This window comes from Varroa jacobsoni, unplaced genomic scaffold (genome assembly GCF_002532875.2).
Source record: "Varroa jacobsoni isolate VJ856 unplaced genomic scaffold, vjacob_1.0 scaffold_535, whole genome shotgun sequence".
Taxonomy (NCBI): Eukaryota; Metazoa; Arthropoda; class Arachnida; order Mesostigmata; family Varroidae; genus Varroa; species Varroa jacobsoni.
In genome coordinates, this window is record NW_019213437.1 from 278,823 (window position 1) to 290,669 (window position 11,847).

The 11,847-nt window shown below is 40.5% G+C and overlaps 1 long non-coding RNA gene across 1 annotated transcript in view; it reads left to right on the forward strand.

Moving 5' to 3' along the window:
- LOC111261239 (uncharacterized) overlaps positions 1-6,683 on the forward strand; it is a 15,006-nt gene extending 8,323 nt beyond the window's left edge. The window contains exons 3-4 of the long non-coding RNA XR_002680865.2: positions 1,933-3,505; positions 4,755-6,683. This is a non-coding gene — a long non-coding RNA (uncharacterized LOC111261239). The remainder of the gene's footprint in view (positions 1-1,932; positions 3,506-4,754) is intronic.
- The last annotated feature ends 5,164 nt before the right edge of the window (positions 6,684-11,847 follow it).

Here is an 11,847-nt window from a genome sequence, read left to right on the forward strand (position 1 = left end):
CTTCTAATTTGCATCAACTATATAATTGAAATAAAAATATGTTTTTCAAAATGTTTCACTAGTTTTTTAAATTGAATAATTTTAGAAATGGCTGCTGCAGTTGTTCAAAGATAAGCTATGAGCGATATATTATTTTATTAGCCCTTTATATTAGTAAAGTATAAATGGTTTTTCATTTTTCTTATATTAATCTTAATTGATTATCAATTTATTTAGAAATTTTATATTGTTAATAAAAATTATTTCTGTTTTTCACATTAATAATCAATTAAGTAGTATGAAATTACGTAAGCGTACCCTAGTGAGCAAGTAAAATTAGTAAAGTAAACATATATAACATTACTATTATTTGCCCTCGTTAAGATATAGGTTTGAACTAGATTTTAATTGACTACACTAGCCCAACTTTCGATTAAATAGGGTAGGAAGGCTATTTGAGCTTTAGCTACACCATCATTGATCAGGTCGATTAAATCCCACAGACAGGACTCGTGTCCTATTCCATATGTGCCTACTAAGTAATTAATCAACTTTCTCAACATAAATTTTACTGCCAACACGTCACTGTCACATCAAGCTGATTTTAATTTTAGGGACGTGCATTAAATCGAGCAAAATGCAAAAAAATATTAGTCGTGATTTTTGGTGACGAATAAACAGCTCGAGCTGCTTTGGCCTTCCAACGCTTTTCGGTGACGAGCTAAACTTGCCCCTACAACAATATTTTACAACACAATTTACGGTGTATTTGCACGCTCCGGTCATTGGACGCTTACTCTCTCTAAGTCACTCGCTCCCATTCGTGCATAGTACATACTTTCCCTCGTTGACTTTAACTGCGAGAGAATCTATTTCGGTTAATGGCTGGCGAGGCCATCCCTTAGAATGGTCTGTTCGGTACCAGAAACTACGCGAACGTGCGCGGCCTTTACTGCTGAGCCCACGGTTGCGGTGAGACGTAATGGTGTTGCCGCTGACGCTTTGATTGCTCTCGTTATGGTTGGACGGGGACCGTCGTGCGCGCCTCTATTCGCAGTCCGCACACATAGACACTAACAGCCGAGTCGACGTAGCTAATCCGATCTGTAAATCGGTCAGATGACGATTTTAGTGGCAGTCGCGTTTGCTTCAGGCGTCCTGACCGTTGTCTAAGCATTAGAACGGCTGCGGGACATTGTTGCTCATGACATATTCTCTTCTTTCTTAGTTCTAGCCAGCGAAAAATCATAGACAAGGACGTTCAATCGTGTAAACTAGAGTCAGCTTCACGCTGAAATTGGCGTGCATACAAGATATATCATTCAATGTAAATATATACTTCTTTTGCTGGAGGGACTCGCAACCAATCGGTCAACATGATTTCAATGATGACAACTGTGCCGTAGAGTAGATGACAGACAGTCACAATGGACTATTAATTGATAGTTTTGCCTACGTGAAAGTCAAATACTATAGTCTAGAAAGTGTGTTATTTCTGATGACTATATTGTGTCTGACTACTATAATTTACGGCATTTATTAACGGTATGCTCGACTGCCATTGGACCGCTGTTCAATCACACATCGTCTGAGAGTACACGGACACTCTACATATATAAATATAAACGCAAGATCTATGAAAAACAATGTGTGTATGACATTGTGCGTCAGTGCGGAATAGGGCGCGTTCTAGAACTTCTCAGTAGCTAAAATGACGAAAGGAGATGTAAGTGTACAGTTTAGCGTTTTGAAGTCGCTTAGAAACATTAGATGCTTTCCAGCGAATTTTAGAATAACGTAGATAAATAGTCATAGACTAGAAGCTGGTTTTGGGCATTTAGATTCTTCTTAGCAGCACCTAATTTAATTATTAATGATCTTCTCTTTTTCAGAAAAAAATTACGTTGTCTAGTACAATTGACTGGAAGTGATATTTAAATTTGTTTTTTGTAGGGCACCGTGTCCCTATAGACGCGGACTGTATCGCACGCGTTGGGATGCAGTGGAAAAATGGGCAAGCACAGTATACATCGGCACCGTGAAGAATATTAGTATTTCGTTATTCAACGCGAGCACTCGATTGGCATCACCGGGAATCAACTGAAAAACCTATTTTTAAAGAAACACGTTATATTCGATGTATCAGTACTCCGTTAAGTTAAGGTTAATCGTGTCCTTGTGCCAGAGGGATACATCCCTCTGAGCTTGCTTGTCATTTCTAGAAAAATGAACTATGCCCTAAATCTATCTATAATTCTATCTATCTAGTATCTATAATTTCATTATAAGGTACCCAACTTGAGTTAATATTTAGCAGACTAACTTACATGCTGTCTTAGGATTTAAGATTAAGCAAAACTAATCTGATTAGGGAAACGAATCCTAACATTGTATCTAACAGTGTAACACAAGTTACGGGTTGACGAACGTGTTCGATGATGCCAACGTTTGAAGTTATCTTTTCTCGAACTAGCTCGAAGAATAAGGCGGCCATACGTCTACGTAACGAGTTGTCACTTGATAATTAGGTCACATGATTGTTATTACCATTTTCGATCAATAATACAGTCAGCAAGCAGACCTACACAGAGCAGCAATCGTGTCGTTAGTTTCAGCCAAAAATGAAAATCGTGCAATGCTATGGTTGGTCCGGTACAAAAATAAACCTCTTCAAATGTTCGTCATACGCTTTACCTATCTACAGCGGTGCCACCGTAGCTCGGGCCGTAAACAAGAATATCTAAATCGACTACAGAACAGAGCCGTCGATAGTTATCTTGCCATTTCCTGAATAGCGGTAGGCATATTGAGAACGCTATATCCTTTGGTCTGAAAGCCTATTCAACGCAGCAACAAGCTTTTGTAGTATACTCGTTGGCCTCGTTTAATATTTAACGGCTGTTTATATTACATGCACTTAAGCATTCATCATGAGACATCAGTAGATGTACCGTTAATGATAGCTTTGATCGATATCGTCTGGTAAATAAGCTAGGCTCGTTTGAGATGTGTTATACACAATGCCCTTTTTAATTTTGGGGGATAAAGGACATGTTCCATTTCGGACACGACCAATAGAAAGATATTAGCTTCCTTAATGGTTCCTAGCATTGAGCTATTGTTAGGTTTTGAAAGGCTTTACGTAGTAGGCAAAACCTGTCTATCTGGTTCGTCACCCTTGCTTCGACTAGCGAACGATATTCCCGGACAAATAGTTTACAGACTATCCACCGAATTTAGTTGGCATCTATTACATCGTTGTGAATTTTGCGAGATGCTCTGTCTGGAGCATTGTCCAACAGAGCCAGGGGGAGTGGGCGTCATTGTAATCTATATTATCTATCTTAATAAATGAGTTTGGTCTGTGTAGGACGGGCATTTTTGCTGAGTTCCGAGGTCGTTCCTTCCCACCAACATCCCTCTGTGGTAATCAACAGTGATCAGTGACGAGCTCTAGCGTCTCGTTCGAACGGGACTAGAGAGTCTGGACAAAAAGTTCCGCGGATAATGACGGTGCAAAGCTGAGGTTGGTCAATGCCGTTAATTATTATAGGTAAGAGGAATATAGTGTGGTGCATAAATGATCGCATGTTCGAACTAGTTCGGTATGCATGCGGAAAGGTTTGCGGAACACAATAGGGCCGATCAGATCGGGTTTGGGAAACGTAATACTCCATGAACGCAATTGTCTTTAGACCATTGGACCCGAACACGTGCTGATAGACATCTCCTGGCGGCTTTTCGAGCGTAGATAGGTCAGCATTGGGATCATAAAGGTAGAAATGTAATTTGAAATCGCACCAACCGCCATATAAATAATAATCCTTATGTGATAACGCCGTTGACATGCAGAAAATAGACGCTCTCTAAACCTAACTAAATTACGTGAGCAGCTGTAAAACTTATGAAAATGCTGCTTAAATAATTATTTAGCAGCCAACATAAACTAGAAATGTTCGTCTAAGGATTCTCTTCACTTTTTCACAGTTCGAGCTGTTTTTTTTTCTACCTTCACTATTAATAGAACTTGTTTTTCTACGCTCGGCTAGTGAAGAAGGCATTTCGCTATACCTGGAACACAAGTGCTAGTGCTAGTACTTAATATTTCGAGTGGGTGCAAAAGATTACCCTTGTTCGATACTGGCAGCCTATCATCATTGTATAAGTAAGACCTACTCGCTCTTATTGTCAAATTTTGAAGATAAGGAATTACGAGAGGAACCATCATCTTCCAAACAACAGCTCTTTACCTCTCCATAGCTCTATGCTCGGCGTTTTTTTTTTTTTTTTTCTAATTTAGTGCCGGTGTTATACTATTCTTTCGTTCCATTCGGTGATCGTTTTTGATGAGTGCTAATTAGTAGTTACAACTAGTTTAGCCAATTCGTATAAATTAATCTATATAATGGCTTCTGTTTTGTTTTTCTCTCCCATTATCCGCCGTACCTTCTAGCCCGCCACTTCATTACATCTTAATTAATTAGAGCTAGATGCAGAATACTCTCATTTGGTCACGTATTCAATTCACGTTTTGCGACGTTAGAAAGCCACTTGACGCTTCCGTAACTTCAGTTAGTTGGTACGATATAAACACGCTTATACATTTTTTTCAAACATTTCTCATTTGTCACTTTTTTCTTTTTGATTAGGACTGGGAGGTAGCTAGCTTTCTGAGTCCTGTTGCCGTTGATTTCCCTGCTCTAGCTGCCACGTTTGTAAACTATTACTGGATATTTATATCTTGTCCTGTTGCTTTTGCCTCACTGTTTCCGCAGGCTAGCTGTTGTTTTGCTGGTGGCTAGATGCTGGGCGCTTTTCACGTTTTTCCGCGAGCAAATTGGCCAGCGCTGTTTAGGAGACGGCAAGGAAGTGTGACAAGCCGCGTGAAGCCCGCCGATAGCATCGAAGTTGGACTAAAACATCTTCTTCAGTCTCAAACTCCGTTCCTTTGATGTTTTTTTTTAGCTACGTCTATGCGTCGTCTCTACGCCTCTTAACTTCGTTCTCTTCAAGCATTCGTCCTTTTTTCCACTAGGGCGTTTTCATCAGGATCGGTGGGTTTGTGTTTTGTCGTAGTCGCTGTGCGTGCTCATAGACATGCACGTCAACGTGGGTGTATTTTGATGCTCGTTCGTTTATTTCATTCCGTCTATGCGGCTAAACGGGTTTATAATGAGGGTTAAACGCCAACAGTTCCTCTGCAAGGAGCTGCTGTTGCCTGTCAGTCACCACTGTCATCAGTGCCTGTTAACGTGACAGAAGTGAAGATTCATTGTTAAGTTAACTGCGAATGAGGCGTGATTATCGTTACAATCGAATTTTAAGTTCGTTTTCGTCTGCGTTGTTTGTCAACGCAAGGCCCGAGATGCTGCATCGGAAACGAAAATGTTGCGGATAATAATGAAAACGATTGCCGTCTGTCGCTAATCCGTGAATCCACGTAAACTTCTACTTTGGAAAATATGTCCAATATTTTCGTTTTTGCCCTAGAAGCTCAAGACCCAATCCCAACATTTATACCCCTCTTTATAGACACACACGAGTATGTAACGATGACGAAGAAACAATGGCCGGGGTGTTATTGTAGCATTGCCTGTTTCAGTGTCGACGACTTGAGTAATAGGACTAAATGTGTTGTCACGCATATATACGTGGTATAATTCACGTACGTGTCGAGTCGTGCACGCTACCATCGCCGCTGGTGCTGTCGCTGAACGCGAACAAATTTTGCCGTATAGCCATCGGCTTCAATTTTTGCAATATCAGTAACGATTAATCGTCGCCGATTGGAATAGCGAGCTAACGGTCATATCGGTTTGCAATCAGTCATTTAGGCCAGCCAGCCAGCCAGCCAGCCAGGAATTTTAGCTGCTGCTATTGATACTTTTTCCAAAATTTCATAATTTTTCCAGCAAACGATTTAGCTTATCAGGTATGAGTCTGTATGGCGAATCCGGAATCGTATGTTTCGACAATAACAAGCTTATTTAGTGGTTAAAACCTGCTTTTTCCTGTTGTATCCACTTTTCTACCGCCTGAATTTATGTCGATATGAAGCCTAAACACATTGCAAAAGAGAGACAAACACGAATTTTTGATAGGCTCGAACTAAATAAAATACTTTTTGAGTGTCTTATTGAGCGGTAAACAGGTCCGTGGTGGGTCGGAATGAGCGAAATTTGCTGCAATGACCAAAAAAATCACTTGTCTTCGTATAAAGAAAAATGTACTGATGTGGTAAGACTGAGCAAGTGCTTGATGCAACTCCTATCATGTCTCTAATATGCTCATTAAACTTCTGTGTATGTTATTTTTATGCACAGAAACAATTCAGTATACAATAAAGCCACGTTTATTTGTTTCTATTCCGTAGCACTAGCTGCTTATTATTGAGGATCGGACCTTCGTATACACTTGATCATCGGAAGACACAGGCGTCGCTTTTGTAGAGCGGCCACTCAGTAGCCAACATAATGGCTCTAGGTCGCCTAGCCTGGCGTTTTTTGGGTCGATCCGCGCACCGTTACATTATGTTGACTCATATAATAGCTAGTTTTCGTGGAATTGATAAATGAGTTGATAGCAATAGAAAAAGCGGACGTGTGTCTCAATCGTATGCTATCTATTAAAGTGCTACGTTTGTTCTGACGCTCGTACAACTTACTGATGCCTTTTCATCAGAGGAGACAAACACTGTTTATCTGGCTGGCAGTTCAATACACATTTAACGCAGGAGTGAACAGCATAGAGTGTATGTGATCATCTAGTGATAGTGTAGGAGTAAAAGAAATCAAAGAGGATAATAATATATGCTTAATTGCTCCGCCTAGGCTTCATATCCGCCCCTATAACTGCTGCTAGATAACTGCGTCACCGCGTGACGAGCACGTATCGATATATGGCATGAGACTGATTCATCAGCCTGTTTATTCGGGCATATTCATCAGCGTCGTCACAGATTTCCGCCTCGTTTCATTGAAGCTCCAAAATATAAACGTCGCTTACTGAATCCCTAGTCGTCATCTAGCAGCGCTCGGCTTTAGGTATCCAGACAATATACTCATATGCTATTATAGATATATCAGCCCATTCCTCAGTAACAGCTGAAATCCATTCTATTATATTCAGCTAGAGACGATCAATGCAGTGCAGCGTTGATAGTGAGTTAGGTAGCGCGTTGACAGCACTCATCCGTCAGGCTGGCCTTATGCTCCAATGGACTATTGAATCCATCTTTTAGACGTTGTCACGTTCAGCCCGAGCACGACAGCGATGACGGCCTATACGAGATTTTCCACGCTGGTGTTCAACATCGACGATGGACTAGGGAACGAACATCTGATTCAATTGGCGGGCATCATGAAAGCAACTGTTATATTTATATTCAGCTGAATTTAAATTCTATCCTCCGTATTAAAGGGATCAGGGGAACGATGACACTATATGCTTAAATCGATTCGCGGGTATCTCTGCCATGGCCGATTCTTGAAGAGAGGCTTTCATTCGATCGGCTGCGATCAAGAGGTCAACTTCCGACGGCAAAGGCCGGCATGGAAAAGGTAGGACGCAGAAGGTGGCAGTTCCAGGAACTACAGTGGCTAATAGGGCAATCAAATGTGAACTGCTACCACAATTTTGGCCTATTTCTAGAAATGATTTAATAGACGGGCGAAGTTCAGCAAGTAAAAAAAGGCTAGCGCACTAAAGTACAAGAGAATGTGACAAATATGCAGAAATAAAAACTAAGTATTGTTTTGTCGTCAGTCTTCCTTCGATAGCGGAGATCTGGAAGGCTAATTGAAAGCAAAAACCTGGTCTGTCTTGCATGGATTGACAAGATGATTACTTGGCCAACTATATTAACTTATCCAGACTGCAGTTTGCGTTCTTCAACAGATATAATAAAGAAAAGAAACGCTGCTCTTCAGCGATATGTCCGGTAGCGCCTACGTTTCAAGTTCGTATCAGTTAATAACGCACGTGGATCGGTCGTTTGAGATAGCTTTACTGAACAAAGGCCCCAAAAGGTCGAAGTCCGCACAACTTGAAAGATCGGCTATTTCCAACTTCATCTGCCCTAATTAAGCATTTTTGTCGAACTAAACACTTCGTTATAGTTACATTATATCCAATGCATGAAACTACAAACATATAATGATTTTACTACTATAGATAATCGCAGTGAAGTATAGCCCTAGCCAACGAAACCCCTATAGCTCGATGCCTACTACAGCTGGAAACGAGCCTGCTGTCATTCAACGGTAATTACATGTTCCAAATGTCCGAGTCTACTTCAATAATTACAGAATAACCATTAGAATTTCTCTTATCGTGCTATTGTACTATTGCAGTAATTCCTACTAACTATCCGGGATGAGAACCAAACTATAAAATCTGGCAAAATGTTTTGTTGCAAAGGCTATTCTGGGAAAGGTGAAGTACGCTACTGCCACAGCCTTTCATGGAAATATCGAACTCATCTTAAATTATTTCCTGTTTCTAATGTTTTATTTAACAAATGACCAAATGCTATTCATCGTTCAAAAGCTTATTCTTTGCTTTTCAAATACACCGTCATCGCGTTTTGTGTAGGTCATATTTGTGACGCTGGCTTTATTGGACATTTTTTCTAGTATGAACAACCCAGAGAAACCAACCCAGAATATTAGTTCCGCATATAGTGAATACGCTATAGCTGAAAGGGGTAGGCCTTATAAAAAAAAACTATCTTTTAAAAGCGGCTCCAGACATGAGGGGGAAGCTGTATAGGGGTAATGACGTGCATGTTTATTCAGATTAGCCGGTGGCCAGAAACGCAGCACTCTCCCTGGGAGGAGGGGTGTACGCTGTACGCATTATAACAGACAGCACAACTATATAATTAAAAGAGAAACATATATATATATATATATATATAAATGCACATCATTCACTTATAAGTATTAAGTAATGCATAGACATATGTGCATCTGAGAAGTGAAGGTTATTCAATATCTGTTAAGGTGGCAGGCTTAGAGCAAGTTAAAGGTAAATAGGCTTTGGTAAAGGAACAGGTAAAATGGATGCTTTTCAAACTGCAAGTGAATTTTCATCCCCCGAACGTCGAATTTTTTTTTCTTTTTTCTGCAGATCCACTACTTAGCGATGTTAAAAACGATTTCTCTTCCGAAGGCAGCTTAAGAATGAAGCAATCTTCCAACGCCTGCTAGAGAAAGTATGCCAGGGAAGCGTTGACGTTTATTGACACAGGCTACAAGTATCATTAGCAATATGTGATATTAAATAGAATCAAAATATCTCTCCACAGGTAGACTAGGTCAATGATGATCAATTCGTTTGCCTTTCTCAAATGAGTGTCTGCGTTTAAGAAAAGGTCATTGACTAGGCCCATTTTTGTTTTTAAATGCTTGATACGTTGAGTTCCACTCGTAGCTATAAGGAACCAATAATATTAAACATTGAACCTGACGATCTTCAACGTGGATGTTGGGTTATTGGAATATATAGTATAATCGATACCATTTTTGCAGCAGAAAGCTTTAGGTCCTAAAGGACATAGGTGTTAGGCTTATAACCTCACCCAATCCCAACCCTCACACCAATCGTGCGGCTAAATGCAACGAGAAATCGAACCAAATAAATAGATGCCTTACTTTCTAGTACCACTATTTCGCAAGAGCCACCTGATGTAATTGTATGTTATTACGGTGCGTACCAACAACATATGAAGTCCTATGTATTTTCGTTGTCGTTTTCCATTTAAGCACGAAGCGTTGAGTGAATAAATAAGAAAATCGCCTTTGCGGCGACTCGTCTGATGGCAAACCAGTCAGATGAAGGAAATGCTTGGCCGAACCGTAAAGCTGTCGTGAAACAGCGTGAAAAAAAATGTCGTTGTTACCACTGCGGCAATATGGCGATAGCAACAGTTGTCTGCGGCTAATCGCATGAGTATCTTTGCCGGACATTTGACATGCCCAAGTCAATGCTGAGCAAGGCGACCTGGTACAAGTTCAAGGTTCGTCTATTTAAGTGATTTCCATAATAAGCAGCAAGTCACAAGGGAGCTTTCGCGAACCATTTTACCGCAGCCTACGGCATGCACCGATATGTGTTTGAACTCTAACGTCGACGCCCATTTTCGACCCAGAAGTCCTTGAAACGATAACAAATACAATGAGCGATTCTTTTCTAGACGAGATCATTTCACTTGATGCTGGTGCACACGTTCCAGGTACGTACTCGTTGTCGATACCAATAAATACAGAGTAGTAGAAGTTAAGCTCTACTCACTCAGACCCCTATTTCGAAGGAAAGAGAACATAGCGATGTTACGAATCGCCAGGTCCCAGGCTGGGGGAACGACATGCCGACGTTCTAAAAACGTCTATCCCAGTCTAGAAGAACTTCAACTATATTGATATATACAGGGAACGCCAAGGTGCTTAACCGTCGACGGCCGTGGGTGCATCAACCAAGTAGAAAAGCTCGGTTTAAGCACACAGCAGTTTCAATGCAACAGTAATAGCGATCGTAGCACTATACCGGCAGCAGCTATATCTACCAGTTGAGCTAACAACAGCTCACATCGACCAAGCAGGGTGATATTAGCGGGCAATCCTTACTTGACGCGATGCTTAATGGCCGCAGTCCAGACGAAAGATTCTGGTAGAACAATAGGAAGTTGCCGCATCGCACGATCCTGATATTGATCCTGAGAGCTACCGAATGAAGAAAATAGCCGGATCAGCTAGAGGGAAAACTCAAAGACAAACTAGTTCACCGCTCTGACATGAGAGAATTTGATCAGATCCGATATAACGGCAATAGAAAAGAGCTTTTTCGCAATTAGGTTTTTTGCGATTAAGAGTGCCTATATAGAGGTATCGCTGCTAGGTATATAAGGGACAGTTGTAGTAACTACGGCAACTATGAGCAATGGTTGTCATGCATCCTTATGTTCACAAACGTGCATGCATGTTGCCAGACCGATGCGCGTTACCAAACAGATGGTACGTCAAGTAAGACGCTTCCGGCCATGGACAGGAATAACTTCAATAGCATAAATGTCCACGTAAAACATTGTTCATAATGGCATTGGGTTTGTCATCGTTTTGTTTAATGGCTCATTTTGGTATGGTATAGAGCATGTAATAGCGTATAACCATTTTAGATTATACGGCAGAAAATCGCAATCAAAGTGTATTGACCTATGTGCGTTTATCAGGAGATAAAAAAAAGTATTATAGGTTTATGTTAAAAGTAAAAATCTGCGGCTTAGCCAGTGTAGTCTGTTTAATAATTAGTACGCTATGAGGAACGGTAAAGCTAATATTGTTTCTTGTCAAAATAACCGTAGTTTAGTACGTATACGTCATATCCTTGAGAACTGTGTTCCTTATCTTGAGAACTGTGTTGTGAGTCGCGCGCGAAGCGGCTTAACGAGCCGAGCGACCGGCGTCTGTCATTGGCGTTGCCGTTTTCTCTATCGTTATCTTGTCGATAAAATGAAACACTATGGCTTACCCAGTAAAGCTTTTTGGACGTCCATATCATGCGTACGATGTAGCATATATCGTAGTACGTTACCGATATCTGGACAGCAACCTCTATTCCACTCTCCTTACAATAGCCGGCGATATGAATAGATATCAAATACATTAGCCAAGTAAGCTCCATAAAACAAGTATAATTATATGAGCACGGCTGTGCCGCGTTCCTATATCGTTTTTAAACCTACTCATTCAATTGCTAGTAGTTAAAAAAAAAAACATTAAAAATACTAAATAAGATAAGAGTCCATTTTTGCTGCTGTCTTGCAGAAAATCTTATTGCTATTTGTATGAAAACGAATTTGATATATATATA